At 40.5% G+C, this 14,935-nt stretch overlaps 2 long non-coding RNA genes across 9 annotated transcripts in view; one reads left to right on the top strand and one right to left on the bottom strand.

Moving 5' to 3' along the window:
- Window positions 1-14,935, bottom strand: part of LOC129124146 (uncharacterized) — a 130,192-nt gene that overhangs the window by 53,850 nt on the left and 61,407 nt on the right. For 5 of the 8 annotated variants that reach the window (XR_013183671.1, XR_013183667.1, XR_013183669.1 and 2 more), the window contains exons 4-6: window positions 10,668-12,187; window positions 6,412-6,482; window positions 5,950-6,123 (exon numbers count right to left, since the gene is read on the bottom strand). This is a non-coding gene — a long non-coding RNA (uncharacterized LOC129124146). Of the gene's footprint in view, window positions 1-5,949; window positions 6,124-6,411; window positions 6,483-10,667; window positions 12,188-12,287; window positions 12,392-14,935 lie in introns of all 8 variants that reach the window. The other 3 variants (XR_008534799.2, XR_013183673.1, XR_013183668.1) reach the window with 3 other exon arrangements.
- LOC143694893 (uncharacterized) overlaps window positions 1-14,935 on the top strand; it is a 34,028-nt gene that overhangs the window by 15,235 nt on the left and 3,858 nt on the right. The gene's annotated exons all lie outside the window — the stretch shown is intronic.

Genomic DNA, 14,935 nt, shown 5'->3' on the forward strand with positions numbered 1-14,935 from the left:
TATAAGGAGAGAAGAAACAGGAAGGTACATGAGGACTGGTGGAAATGAGCACTACTGTAGTTTTCCACTTTTCATGCTTCCACTGCTCATCAGGAGACCAGGATTGGAGGCTGTTACAGTCCATGGACTCTGGTTCTTTTCATAAATCATTATCAGTTGAATTTGAGAAAGGCATGAAGAGAATAATAGAATTTCTGCTGAGTGTGGTGGACTGAGATCATGGATGGTCTAAAATCAGATTAGAACTGCGAGGGCAGGCACTGCAATGCACTGAAGTGCTGCTGCTCCTCCAGTGCTTGGGTGGACTTCGGGTTCTGATCTCCACAAGTCTAAACTTTATCTCCAAACCACATCAGTCCAAGGGGCAAGGACGTTGCATTGGGGAAAAAGAAAAGAAAAGAAAACAGAGAACATGAAGAACACAAGTGGACAAAAAAACCATTTTAAATGTTTAAGAGAAGAAATACTAGAAATTAAGAGGACAATTTCATTCAGGGCCATTTGTCATATTTTTCTGGCTGAAGAACTAGAAGAAAGGAGAAGATTCTGAGTCCAATTTAATGTTCTTTTTTTTTTCATTTCCAAGCTTTCAGTATTTCTAAGTATAATTTCTCTTCATTTCCTTCCAGTAAAATAAAAGATACTGGGACTAGTCTGTAATAGAGAAAGCAATCATAAGAAAAAATTTAAAAGTCTTTTTTGCTAACTAAACTAAAACCTGTATTTCAATCTAAACTTAAACAAAACCAACTTCATTTTGACTCCTTTGTCCTGGAACTTCACTCTGAAATCATAAAAAAGTCCAAGTGTGCACTTTTTTCTAAAAATAATTTTAAACAATTTTAATTATTGTGATTGTTAAAATATTTTATTTGTAGACTCAGATAACAAATTAGTTCCTCACTATCAAATTAATTTTTTTACTGCACGGTGTTGATTTCTTTTTCCTCATAGTGCAGGTAGCAACTTCTCAGAAGTGCATCCAAAATAAACTAATGATGAATAGTGACAAACTGAATTGAAAACAAAGAGAACTTTTTGTTATTTGTTAACGATTCTTATCTTACAGATCAAAGTATTTGGATGGGAGACAAACACATTATACTCTATTTCCTGAACTACCTTCTGTTTCTAGAAGCCTGGCAGTATTTCTTCAGGCATTTCACCCAAGCTATGAAATTTATGAAGTTTATCCAGATCCTCCAAGAGGTAGTGAGGGATCAGCTTGGAGATGTTTCTGAACAGCAGCCCCAAGAACAGAAATCAGTGGAGAAACTTCTCACAACATTTTTCAGGAAGCTCAGGGGAAGCAAGTTAATAACTGTGCCTAAAGTTAGATGCCAGGAGCATTTTTTACTCCTTCTGGTCTCTGCAAAGCAAGATCTTTCTCAAGCAACACTGATACCAATCTACAGAAGAGAAAACTGAGGCACATGGAGAGGCAACTCTGCATGGAAAGGGTTGGCTGGAGACCTGAACCTGGTATCTGAAATCCCATTCTGGTTCTCTCTCCCTGAACCACACCGGGCTGTGGTGCAGGAAAATCTGCCTTGCTATGCTTGCTTTGTACATAAACACACAAGTTAATTTCCCAGACTTTAGAACCTGGCCACATATGCAGAACTCTCTGGATTATTGTATTTCCAGCAAGTGGGAATAAAAGGCAGAGCCTGCTGTATGAATGACTGCAGGCTGTGTCCTGTCAGGGGCTGCATGGCAGAGGCAGAAGCATCATCATGAACCCCCAGAGCTATTCTGTAAATCTTCATTAAAGTCAGGGGGAGTTTCAGGTCTGTTATCAAATGTTCAATTACGCTCTGCAAGTAACAACAGAAGCAAATTGATAAAAATAGGGTAGGAGACAATAGGTGTCGAGCAAAGGAGACCACTAAAATATGTGCAGAGAGCCTGGAATAATATGAATAATGAACAAATTTGTAAAAATCAAAGTCTATTTGCAGATGAATAATAAACAGAGAAAAGGGCAGAATTGGTTGAATGAATTATGCATTATGAGTCATTTTACAAGCACCGATATCTATAAAGATAATGGTTCTAATGTAAATAACAAGCTTTTAATATTTATGCAGCCTTAATAGTCTGGGGAGTCTGTAATGATAGTTAAGAATTATAACTCTCCTCGGTGTTTTTCAACGGAAAACAGGTTTATCACAATGTCACAAACCCAAAGCAGTTTTATGCTAAGTTTGATACACCTTTAACTCCACTTTGGACCCTGTCTGCCCTAATGCTGGAGTCTGGACAGAACCACCACTTCTAATTGACAGCAATGCCATGGCAATAAAATCAGGGCCTTCTGAGCTAGAGATCAGAGCACTCAAACAGTGACAAAACTGGACATTTCACTTTCCCTTCTGCTTTGAGATAAGGATCTCTGTACTGACTTAGTGCAATCTCAGCAGCGAGAGGAGAAATGAAATGAAAAGTACCCTCCCCTCTCCTCCCTGCACATAATTCTGTGTGGGAACAGGAGAGGCCCCAGAAATCCCTGTGCAATCACAGCTGGGCTGTTAATTGCCTGGCCCTGTGCACAGTCACACCTTGCTGCTCCTCTGCCACAAGAAAGGGCCACCCAGCCCAGCAGTGCCAAGGCAAAGGCAGAAAGGTTTCCATAATTCCTGTGTGTCACTCTCAGCTCAGGGAAATGCCAATGTGCCAGCACGGGCACGACCCTGCCTGGGCTCCCACGGCTGACAGCAGTGCTCAAAGTCAGGGAGTGACTGAGAAAGGATTGGCTTTCTCTACCCCCTTTCTGTTAAATTGAGGTTACAGCATAGGAAAAATCATTTATTCACTGGAGCAAAAGCAGCTGAGTGCAGCAGCAAGCACCTGGCCCCTGATCATAGCAGCAGAGAGCCCAGTTTTCCCAACAATTCTTACTCTTTCAGAGAGAGAATGATGATCCTTAAAGAATTTTCACACAGACCTTGGGGAGACAAGGTTGCCATGTCCATTTTCCTTCTGTGAGGCCGTGGATTTCTGCAAAACCTACTTACTTGGAGGTCTGATCTGGCACTTGGAGGTCTGATCCCTGGCTCTCAATTCAGATGCAAAACTGGCACATACTAAGGGTGACGCTATATTGAATTGCATAGAGCCTGCAAAATATGTTGAGGGTTTTTTAAAAATAACTTGACCTGCAGGATATTAATATAGTGGCAACTACCCCTGCAGGATATAAAACTGGCACCAAGTCTAAGAACTTCCATTAGTGCAGCAGGTTTCTAGGCCCAGTAATGGTCATTTCATCTGAACATGTGGAAATAAAACCAAACCATAATAGGACTTAAAAAGCATTCAATGCATATTTGTCCATAAACACATCATATAAATAAAAACTCTTTAAAAAAAAAGTGCCAAATGAATCAATGTGTATTCTATTATGGAATAAAAATATCCCTTACCACATGTGCTGCTGAAGCAAATAACTTTAGCTGGTATGATAGTATTTTCCACCTTGTGGTACAGTTTATATTTTCATCTATTGATTAAGGACCTGCCCCTGAGGAAGTTAACAACAAGAGTTCCCCAGGCTTAAAAGGAGAAGGAAAAATGTGTAAACAATTTGGCTGAAAACAAGGAAACAAATGTATTTCCTCCTCCCTTTTCTCCTAGCGAGAGTGAGTGTAGAATACAAAACCAGCTGAAGACAGTGGAAAGATTTGCTCCTTACTTCAGCAGCTTTGGATCTGGCCCTAAGTATGTATGTGTGAGATAAATGTTGGCACTACTGGAAACCCCACCTCATACCTCCCACTGTGAACATGTCATCTTTCTATGTGCTCATGCATGCCAAAGCTTTATCTCTTTTGAAATATTGCCCAGAATCAAGCTATGTTTACTCAAGTAATAGGGAGATTCACTTATATGCAATAATTTCTTCAATGGAGAGGCTCTTTCTACAGTTGTACTTTGGACTTTGTTCCTAGTTTAGCTTCTGTTTTTCTAACTTGATGTTTTTATCCAGGTTTGACAAGAGGGTTGGATTTTTTTTTTAATTTTTTTTTAAGTTAGACACCTGGAATTAGCTTTTCCTGCCAAGAATTACAGTGCACCTGGAAGTACTAAATCATTTTAATCTGTTTTTTAGTGGCTTTGCACAATGGAATTGCATCTCTTTAAATCTTTCTTACCTTTTTCAAAACTAAATTGCAGCTCCAGACAGCATTTTATGAGTGTGTAGATAGTGATATCATGAGATAGCTGTGCCCTGCTAGTGACTGCCTCTACTGATCCTGGAGGCAGTTAGCTGAGAACTGCATCTCCAGGTTTCTTTCCTCTGCGGTGGCTCTGCTTACCTACATAACATATGGAAATGTGAGCACACACTTACAGCAGATTGTTTGCTATGTTTACACCAGTTCTAACACTAATCCCCATTAATGTTTGATATTGCTCCCAAAGAGTTTAAATAAATGTCAGGCCTCAGATCCATTGCATATGTGTTAGGCATCGTATAAACTTTGCATGGAAAGATACTGAAACACTGTGGGGTGTCCTTTTTTTAACATTACCTTTACTGGCTGGATTAACTGCATCAATGTATGCAAAGCCCTGCTACTTTCATGATTTCTGTCATCACATTTAAGAGTCCTATTTTCAAGACAAACATAAGCCAGTTTCACATCACCTTTAAAGTCCACTGTCTTGCTTCTGCTCTCAGTTACTTCCATTTATCAAATGTGTGCGTGAGTGCAAAGTGAAAGAACAGCCAGATGCTCACTAACAAACATAAAACTTTTTTCCTCTCTTTTTAAAAATATCAGACACAGCCATACTAGCTGCACTTTGCTGCAGAACAATAACCACCAGGGTCATGGCAAAGTTTGCCCCAGGCTCTGTAGCCCATCCAGCAGTCTGGGTGCCTCAACTTGTAAGAAAATATTTAACTGCTGTGCAGAGAGACATGCAAGGGAACAGCCTGTGGAGACCACAGAAATGACAAGTGCCAGACAGATTCCCAGCTCAAGCTGCTCCTTTGCCCATTATAAGCTATATGTGCTTACTGGGATTTTATGTTACAGCAGAGAGAAATCTAGAGACCTTCATTCTTTGTCTGCCATGTGGAGAAAGAAGCTGGTCAGGCATCCTCTGTGCCAGGCTCTCTCTTTCTCTCTCACCTTCCTTTCCCAATTTGATTATTTTACATGAGGCTGTTTCTCCTGATGATTTTTTTTTTAATTACTGTTTCAGAGGTTCAGCTCCGAGGCTGCAAAACTTTCCTGTCAACCACCACCACCTCTGTCAGTTATGTTTGGGATGTAACCACTTTGCATTTAGAGGACTTTCTCATTAAATGCTTACATAGTGCCCAGTTCAGCAAGACCTAGATCTTAGCTGGAGCCTTTCTGAAACCCTTGTATTGTCATACAGGCAATAGCAACAATGTTCAGCTACAGAAATCAAAAGCACAAATGAGCAACACGGTGGGAGTGTGCCTGGGGACAGCAGACAGTCAAGAGTAGAAAGTGGTTATTGAGACAGGCTTGTAATTGAACAGAGCTGATCTGCTCCTTTAGGCTAAAGGCAACTAATTTTCACTTCATCCAACCACAGAAAAAGTAAATAAAAGCTGTGGACACAGCCGTATCTCTTAAAACACAGTGTTGTTTAGTAACAGAAATAATTGGACTTCACAAGTTAATAGGTTTTGCAGCAGGGGATAATTTTATGTTAAATGACTAAGCTGTGTCTCAACCTTTGCTGGGCTCATTATATCCTTTAAGTAGTTCAAGTTTCCAGATAACCAGCAGCAGAACCAGGTAAGCAGGCAAAATTAGTGTGGCTGGGAAAACTTGTATCTGTCACACAGGTCTGGTTCCCACACACTCTGGTTACATCATTACTTAGTCTGTTAACTAGGAAACCAATTAGGCCAGAGAGCTGCTGTCAGGTGACCAAAACACGAAAATGCACAAGAAACCCTACCCGAAAGATGGGATTTCAGCAGAGGCCCGCAGATAGCTGACTCCTCTTCTGCTGCACTGCAATTTTCGTATTTCGTTTCGCCTTTGCTTTCAGGCTGAGCTCTGAGGTCCCACAGATTAATGGTTGAAGGAGCCTTGTTTCTCCCCTCAACAGGTGTGCTGAGAAAATTGTTTCCTGCATCAAAAATTACACAAAATTATGTAATCATTTCTCTCATTCACTCTGGCAAATTTTCTTCTCCTTCACGCCTTTTAATTTACAGGGTGAGAACAAGGCAGTAGGTACAGAACTGAGTGCTGCACTATGGTTAACAGTACATTCATCTGAAAGGAAAAGGCTTTATAAGACCAGGGTGCAGCTAAAATTCAGGGCACAAACACCTTCAGCAATGGTTGTTTGTTTTCTACAAATCTGAAGATGTTTGTCCATGTACGGAGGAAGCACAAAGGTCTCTGGGCTCACCCTCAGCAGAGAAGGGCATGGGCAGAGCAGTCCAGCACAGGGCACTGGTAGGACAGGTGAAAGCCAGCTTCCTGTAAGGCATACATAAGAAGGGAATGTATGTACAAATAAATACACCTAATCTCTATATTACATCACTACATGGCTAAAATGCAGCTTACATGACTATAATACTTTTTCTGTGCATATATTTTAGACACACACATATATATAAATGTATATGCATTGCATGCTACAAGTGGTGCCGATATTTTCTAGCTTGCACATCTTTCCTGATTCTGGCACACTGACCCGCTAAGTCCTTGCTCTAATCTACCAAAAACCTGCAAACACCTCCAATACCTTCACTCTGGGCCAGGAGCACTAACAAGCGATGTGCTCTTTCTCTCTGTTCTCATCCAGATTTATTTTCTGTTAGGACAAGGAGATAGAGGGATTAAACCTCATCTCAAAAGCCTCAAGAAGAGACTTCATGCAGCAGGGAAGGGCAGGCAGAGGGCACGGGGGTGCTCCCCCACTGGAGGGTGACACTCAAGTACCAGCACTGCTCTTTGATCCACAGCACAGTGCCTTTGGGCTAAAGGGTTTGCCCCAGTGTGGCCCCCTCAATTTCTGATGGCCTGTCATCTTTGGGAAAATTTTTTGGGGAATGGCCATCAGAGGAAGCAAAGTAATCAGAAATACTTTCCTTCCCAATGATTTTGGTGAGCAGATGACTTGATCAGTGTGCAGAGAAGAGCAAAGCAGTCCCTGCCAGCTTGGGGAACCAGGCACTTGCATGTTTTCCAGCACAAGCACCTCATTATTAATTCATGCTCCAGGTCCTCTGTACATGCTGTTACTAATATTAGGTTTCAACAGAGTAATGAGCAGCAGCAATAGACTGACTATCTTAATATATTTTAAATAATGTTTGAAATATTAAATTTGAGTTTGGATTTTTAATTAGAGCCTGGGCAGAGTATTGACAATCTTCCTACTGTTTTGCAGCCAGCAAGCAAATAAGATAGGGATTGTTCTGATCTGAACACTGAAAGCCAGTCTGATTTAGGGGATGGATCTGAAATACAACACCAAACTTTAAAGCATGAGGCAAATTTGGCTCTGGCTTCAGCAGACAGACTTTGACCCATCCTTATACTAAAAAAGGACTTTTGATATGGGACTTTCATAAAAGTAAACAGTTGTGAGACCAGCACTTACGGATATGCTCTGGAACATCCTGTCACTGGGTTGCCCAGGGACAGTTTGGCTCTCAAGGACACCTCTGTTATTAAATAAAAGGGACATGGTGTAGCTGGACATAGAGAAAAGGGGTTGTTGTGGTATAAATATAAATATATAGTATAAATTGATCCCTTTAGGACATACACAGTAGAAAAAAAACTAAGGCAGGCAAGCTGTGGGTCTGAAACCCTACAGGGCTTCAAAGTCCTTCCCACTGCTGTGCTCCAGGCAGGAACATAGGTCAGCACCTCTTCCTTGCTTGGACATACATATATTAAAGGACTCATTTAAAACTGGAGCTGGGTAAAGAGCTAGAGCCATTTTCCTGTGAGTGTGCACATTTCTGAATGTGCTCCCTTTGAGAGGGAGTTGGCAGTGAAGATTTTGCTGTTCTGGAACTCACTCCTTCCACTTGGTCTGTTGGGAGTCTGAATACATTGACCTATGGGGCACATTGCAAAGCCTAACTATTTTCCCAGGATTTTTCTGAATGAATGACTTGAGTAGGTAGAGAGAAGAATGTTTCATTTGTACAGTACGTGGAGGCTTTTAATTAATAATGTTCCCATTTGAATGCCTATTGTATTTTTAAATGTGCTTTGTACATAGACCTAGAGCATCAGATAACTGCAGGGCTGAGTTTTTTTCCAATTAAAACAAAAAGAAATCCCACAACTGTGTGGCATTGCTGCCACATGCCTTTTTGTGGTATCTTTATACAGTGTCTAGCACAGTAGCCCCTGATCTGGACCATGACTTCTCAGTGCCAGCACCCAAATAGAACTGTCCAAGTTATGGCAGGTCTCAAGGAGATGAAGTTTCACACCAGCTGGAGAGTTTGCCCCTGCTGATCATCACTGTAAGGTTGGGGATGCTTTTCAGTCAGTCACTGATATTAGAGAAGTGCCCAGGCTCCTCAAGGTGGCTTTACCTTCTTCCTGTCTGGATTTGGAGCTCTTGAGAGATTGGGTCTTTTCTTGAGTTTCTTGGGTATGTTGGGCATTTCATATTTTTATAACAAGAGAATCAGCCTAGTGAGTGTTCTCACAGCATACAGGTTTTGTTTGTTGAAAATAAAGGTCTTCACATGAATACATTTCATTTTACTGGTTCTTACAGTTCAAGTAAGAGTTTTTCTTTTTTTTTTTTTTTTTTTTTTTTTGTAAAAACCCCTTCTTTTGGTAAAAAAATACTCAGTTTTGATATCACAGATTTCTTATTTTTTGTCTCCTTTGGTCCTCCCTAAACACCCTGACATAGCCTGAAGAGAAACATTTTATATTTTCATTTTAAAATGTCTCTGAATTGAAAATTTTCCTACAGAGGTATTTATTTAGCTGTTGGGTCCAGCTAGTGGTCTGCAGGTCTAATCTGACTCAGAAAAATGCTTTTTATGGTCCAATTCTTTCTCCCTGTGGGAGATGCAGGCCCCATGCTTCTAAAGCACATGAGTACATCCTTCTGTGCCTGGTCACCACATTTTTCTGATTTCAGTCTGCTGACAACCTTCAGTCACCTTTATTTTAAATCTGCACCCAGACCAGTGTCTCAGATGTTTTGAGGAGACAGGTGAGGGCGCTGCCAGCAAACTGGAGTTTTATTGCACAACTCATTGTGTTTAAGCTGTTTTCTTGATGAAGAAGTTGTTGTGCAAAGACAAGTACCCAACAGGCTTTTTCCACACTGGGTTTCTCCTTGTTTCAGCTGTGTGTTTTGCTGCTGGAGCAAACCACCACCTTTCTTGAAAGGCCTAAAAAACCTCCTGCCACCTCCGCTTCTTCATTCCTTTTCACTGAGTAGGCTGCCAAAACTGATTTTCTGATTATTTACTGCAACATTCTCTCCTCCATGGCCATGGGGCCTTCCCTCTCTGATCAGGCAAGCACAAGGCAAAGGACCAGGTGAACTCAAACCTGTCTCCAGAATCTTAATGCAGAGTCCTTTGAAAAACACCATGGCCAACCACACCATTTTTCTTCCTCTCTGAAAACCCTGTGAGAATCTTACACTTAAATCAGGTACTGCACAGGCTTCCTTATGTGGCTCACCACAACCCTGACCTGCACTACTCCTGTATATCTCTCTCCCTTAGGAAAAACAGAATGGTTTGTACTGAACTGTGAGAAGAGCTCAAATTTGTACAAATTCTGCCCTTACATGAAGATGCACAAGGGTGAGTTACAAGGAGAGGGCAGGGTTTAGCTTTAAGCCAAGATAAAACACCACTTTCCAGAAGAAAAGAGCTGATGAGACGCATTATTCCACATTGTAACTAATCTACTGCAGGTGCAATGGTCATCATCTTATTCTATTTCTTGATTTTACTATAAATTATGCATCTTGGACAGAATTAAAGGCCATTAACTTTCCATTGCTTTTGCAGTTGATGGAAGTTGATCCCAAGAAAATTTTGATTGGAAAAAAAATCATACTTTCAACATGAATGGCACACATATAGGAGGAATAAACAGTTTTAGATCTAAAAACTCTTCCTATAAAAAATGTGTTTGAAAAAACCAATTCACAACAAAATGCTCTCAGACAGTTCAGATTTACATCCAAAGGGGTGAGGTACAATCACACATTTAAAGTATCCAACATCTCTTAGTATAGATGTTCAGCTGTGCTTACTGATGCTGGCAATGAAATGCCACCAAGCAAAATAATAGTTTAGTGCAATTTCCTTTCCCTTAAGGAGTCCTCTTTTAAGACACTTATCTGAACACATGCTATGGTGGAGAATGTTGTGACTGAATTATTCAATCTATTTTGTGTTAGAAATTTGTACACAAAGTCTGAATGATGGGCAATCCCCGCTCTTCTGTAATTATGCTGAGTGTGAAGATCTCTGGGACACAGCCTTACAACAATGCTAGGAAAGAACAGACTCCAGAGTGACTGAATGGCCTCCAGAGTCTACACAGACAACGTCTCTTCAAAATAAGCCCCACAGGTGGTGATAACCCATTACAGACAGACACCTAACTCCCAACACTAGAAAAATACAAGGGATAATGGGAAATGCTTACAATTGCTCACCATGGGTGTTTACATCAGTTAAAAGCAGATGTCTTTTCTCCAGCTAAGCTGGACTGTAGTTTTGGTGTTCTCAGGTCCGCAGCACCCATGGATATTCAAACAATATCCCTGCTTGCTATGTCCATTCCCATCTCATCTGGCTGTGAGGTGGTGAGATCTGTATCATATTTCTATGAGCTGCACAAATGCTGCTTCCAGATTCAGCTGCTGCAAAACATTTTACATGAGTCTGAACAAAGAGATTCCAGCTGGTCCAGGCTGAAGCAACATATTTGCTTCCTTCTCCCTTTCATCTCTAAGCTCACTCATGCTGAGAGTGAATATAATTGCTCTCTATAGATACATTCAGGTTAGGCACTAAAGCGAGAGAAAAGATACTTAAGCAAATGGACAATGACGACACAAGAACAAATGATTACTAATGAGCAATTAATAAATCCAGCCCATAAATTAAAGTTTCTGATTATCAAAAGACTGAAGTTCTATACCACTGTTCTTTCCACTAAAACTAAGAAGTAAATAAATAGAATTGTTTTGTGAAGCTTAGTAAATGTATAGACTATGAGATACTCTTGCTCATAGCAGCAGAGGAATGGACTTGGTAATCTACAAGATCCCTTCCACTCCTAGGCAAATAGTGAACACAAAATCTAAATCACTGCCTGGAGTTTATATTAGCCTTCTGTTCTACTTTTATTTCAAGCCCTTTGGAATCTGACTTTAATGTTCCACCAAAGTTGCTTATGCAAAATCTCTTACAGGTTCTTGTTGATGTAAGGACCAACACCTAGTAATTTTTCTTTCTGATTTGCCAGATATCTACTCCTTGAGCATGAGCAACCTGATGGCTTATCTTCCTGAACTTCTGTGAGGGACTTTCTTCATCTGGCTTTTTCTCCTCTAGAAGTTTCACAAGTTCTGTTGTGATTATTTTCTCATGTCTTTTACACCTGACCTGAAAACATAGCCCTCCACAGAAATATTGCAGTAAACATTCTATTCCAAATAACCTCCTTTTCTCTTCAGATTTTGCAAATGGACTGCTTGCTACCACCAAGCACAGTAAAAACTACACATGGCAAATAAGAGCCCTAAAGCCTATTTGGGGAGCTTGTTATGATGTCAAACAAGGAGTTTTTCTGAATTAGGCTGAACCACCCAGACGGAATCTTCTTCCTACTTGTCACACATACTTTGATATAATTTCTGACCTAAGCTTCTCTAGGTCTTCATGCTTCAGTTCTGTTGAAACTTTAACAGTTCTCTCCTCTTACACAAAGCTAAAGGTCCTGCACTCTTTATATTTTGTACTGATGGTGAGATTTCCGGTTTTTTAGTGTTTTTGATGAGTGCAGATTTAACCTATTGCCTGTTATCCATCCATCCATCCATCCATCCATCCATCCATCCATCCATCCATCCATCCAAAATGCTGCTGCAGCTCTGGTGACTTCAAGTAATTTCATTGTCCTCCTTCAAAATGCTGATGTAAACTCTTCTGAGAAACTATCTGCAAAAAAAATCAGACCAAAATTTTAAAGTTATATTTCTATGATTATTGTTTATTATGTCATCAGTAATTGATGTTTCTTTGTGCCTCTCTTACATACTTTGTAAATGGTCCAGGGCAATGACTGGCCTCTTAATCTGTATTTATACAGGAGTTAGTTCAGTGGTATTCTGGCTCTTGATGAAGCCCTGTGCTGATGCTCAGCTGTGACAACAGAGGAAATACCACTGTTATGTCAGGAACACTGTTCTGTCTTTTGTTCCAACTACTGCCATTCCCTGTCCAACACTGAGTACTGTTCAGGGGCTTCTGGTCTTTCCTTTTTATACTGGACCTCTGGGACTCCCTCTGCTTTGCTGACATTCCTCATATTGATTTTTTCCTCTGGAAGAACAGAACTGTCAATGCATTGGATGTAGAACTAGGATATTTTTTGTGAGAAGACCAAGCAGCTGGGTTCAGGTCATCCAAAGAACAAACTGAGTGTGTCTGACTGTGTTGGTATGGAATGGAAAATAGAAAGGGAACCAGTGCAGTTGTGGTCTATTCCCAGTTCTTTTGTGGCCACTTTGCTGGTGAGGTCGAAATTTTTCACTCTTTTGGGAGTCCATTTCCATTTGTGTTTTGATTGCCTTTGAGATTTCAACTAAAAGCTTCTGGGGGAAGGGACAGTGACATAATGTTTTGAAATCCCCAGCACAAACTCTTTTAAGCGCTACTGTGACCTCCTGCATCACCATCTTTTTTATAGCTCTGTACAATCAGACCCTGAAAAGTGGCCAGTCAAAAACTCCTTCTTGCTAAGGGGGAAACTGTGCCTTCTTTTGGGAAAGATGGATATAGCACGGAGCTGGAAGTCAGCAGGTCCCACAATGATGGTAGGAAAGGGCAGCCACCAGCCAGCAAAGCATTAAAAGGGACAGAAGGAAGGATTTTCTTTAGTTTGGACAGAATTAACTGCAATCTGAAGTCCCCAAGTCAACTGTTACCAGGCATGGAAGAAAGGACCTGCCAGAAAAGATTTTGTAGGCAGGGAAAATGCTATAAATGACTGATTTTTATTTTAGTTCTTACCCAGCTACTTTGTGTTTCCTCTCATCAAAAGATTACCCTTCTTGTTTGTGCTCTGCACAACCTGGCTTTGTGAGTTTAAAGTCTGACAGGCTTCTCTGGGGAGCTCAATTTTGCAAAGGTCCAGAAGGCATCTCCATCTCTAAGCTCTGGCCAAACCAGAGTCATTTCACACCTCCACAGTACAAAATCCTTGACCTAAAATTTTTATTCTTTTCCATATGGTGTAGTAAGAGGTGGAAAATATATTAAATATAACAGAGTATTGATCTTGGTAATACTGTACCCCATATACCAAAAGCACTTTAATGCCATAATGACTCCATTCATAGGGAATAAGTTCAATGAGAAAATGCAGGTGTGTGCCAACCAATTCACCAAAAGAGGTTTTCCAGTCTGCCAACAGGGTGCAGAGACTCCTTCTGAGCTCTTTTCCTTCCCCATGACAGCCCTTAGGTAAAAGTTTGCAGGAAATTCAAATACTTGTGAGCTGGCAGAGTTGCTGCCTCACATGCCCTAACAAACATAAACACTTCTGTTTCAGCACATCTGCCATTGCAATACCTCCAGCTTTTCCAGAACCAAAGGATTAACTTTATTGTGCCTTTGCTCAGCAGATCTGGTAACACAATATTGTACTTCTAAGCAGACAGATTACTCACAAGTTTCTGGATGCTACATCTTTAGAAACTCACTCTACTTAAAGATAAGTGTTGAATCTTACAATCCCAGAAACATCCAACTGATGTAAAAAACAGTTATACCAATGGCCAGATGGATGCTATTTTTCCTCAGGTTATTTGGATATTCTATGTAATGGTTCTATTATGATTTTTTTCACTTTAATATTAAACAGATGCAGCTTGTTTGTAAAGACTGTTATGAACCACTTTTTCTTTAGATTTATAAAATAAAACAATAAAAGATGTAAGGAGTTAGAAGGGGTTTGTGTATTACTTTATCATAAAAGGGAAAGACAGACATTACATCAATATAATTACATGTGTAGTAAAGAGAACTTTATGGACCTGTACAAAGAGCCCCATTCAGCATTTCTAGAAACCAGGTGTAATGCCACAGACATCAATTATGTTATTTTATTTTTTGTAAGGATAGATTCAAATCTAGAAAAGCCGTATTTATGTATTTGTGTATGCTTGTGCAGCTGAGCACATCAGACACCCTTTATTAAATACTGAGACACTCACAGAAACATTTTCCTGGAAATTCAAGTGCCATCTTAATTTCTGGTTATTTTTCAGGATGGCCACCATCTTGTCCCAGTCTAGGGACTAACTGTGAGAAGTGCTGAGATCTCCCAGTTTCCAGCACATCAGCTGAGAACCCTGCTGTACATTGGCCCTGCTGCCCAGTACTAGCAAGGCTCAAAGAGAGTAAAAATAAACATGTGTTTGTATCAAAGGAACACAACGTGATTGACAACCTCCAGAGCACATTGCCTGCTCCTCAGTTAGCAAGTTTCTCCCATAACTCTGCTCTCCCCATTCAGCTGATCTCTTCTGTGAAGTGTTTTGCCCTTTGATCTACAGAGAATCCAAGCCTCCAAGTGACTGTGGTTCACCAAAATGTGCACTGTAAGTGACTGATTTATTTACACAGACAGGAGGCAGTCTAATTGCAAAAGCTTGGACATAAACTGTCTCTCTAAAGTAGATG

The sequence above is a fragment of the Agelaius phoeniceus genome, chromosome 10, assembly GCF_051311805.1.
Source record: "Agelaius phoeniceus isolate bAgePho1 chromosome 10, bAgePho1.hap1, whole genome shotgun sequence".
NCBI lineage: Eukaryota > Metazoa > Chordata > Aves > Passeriformes > Icteridae > Agelaius > Agelaius phoeniceus.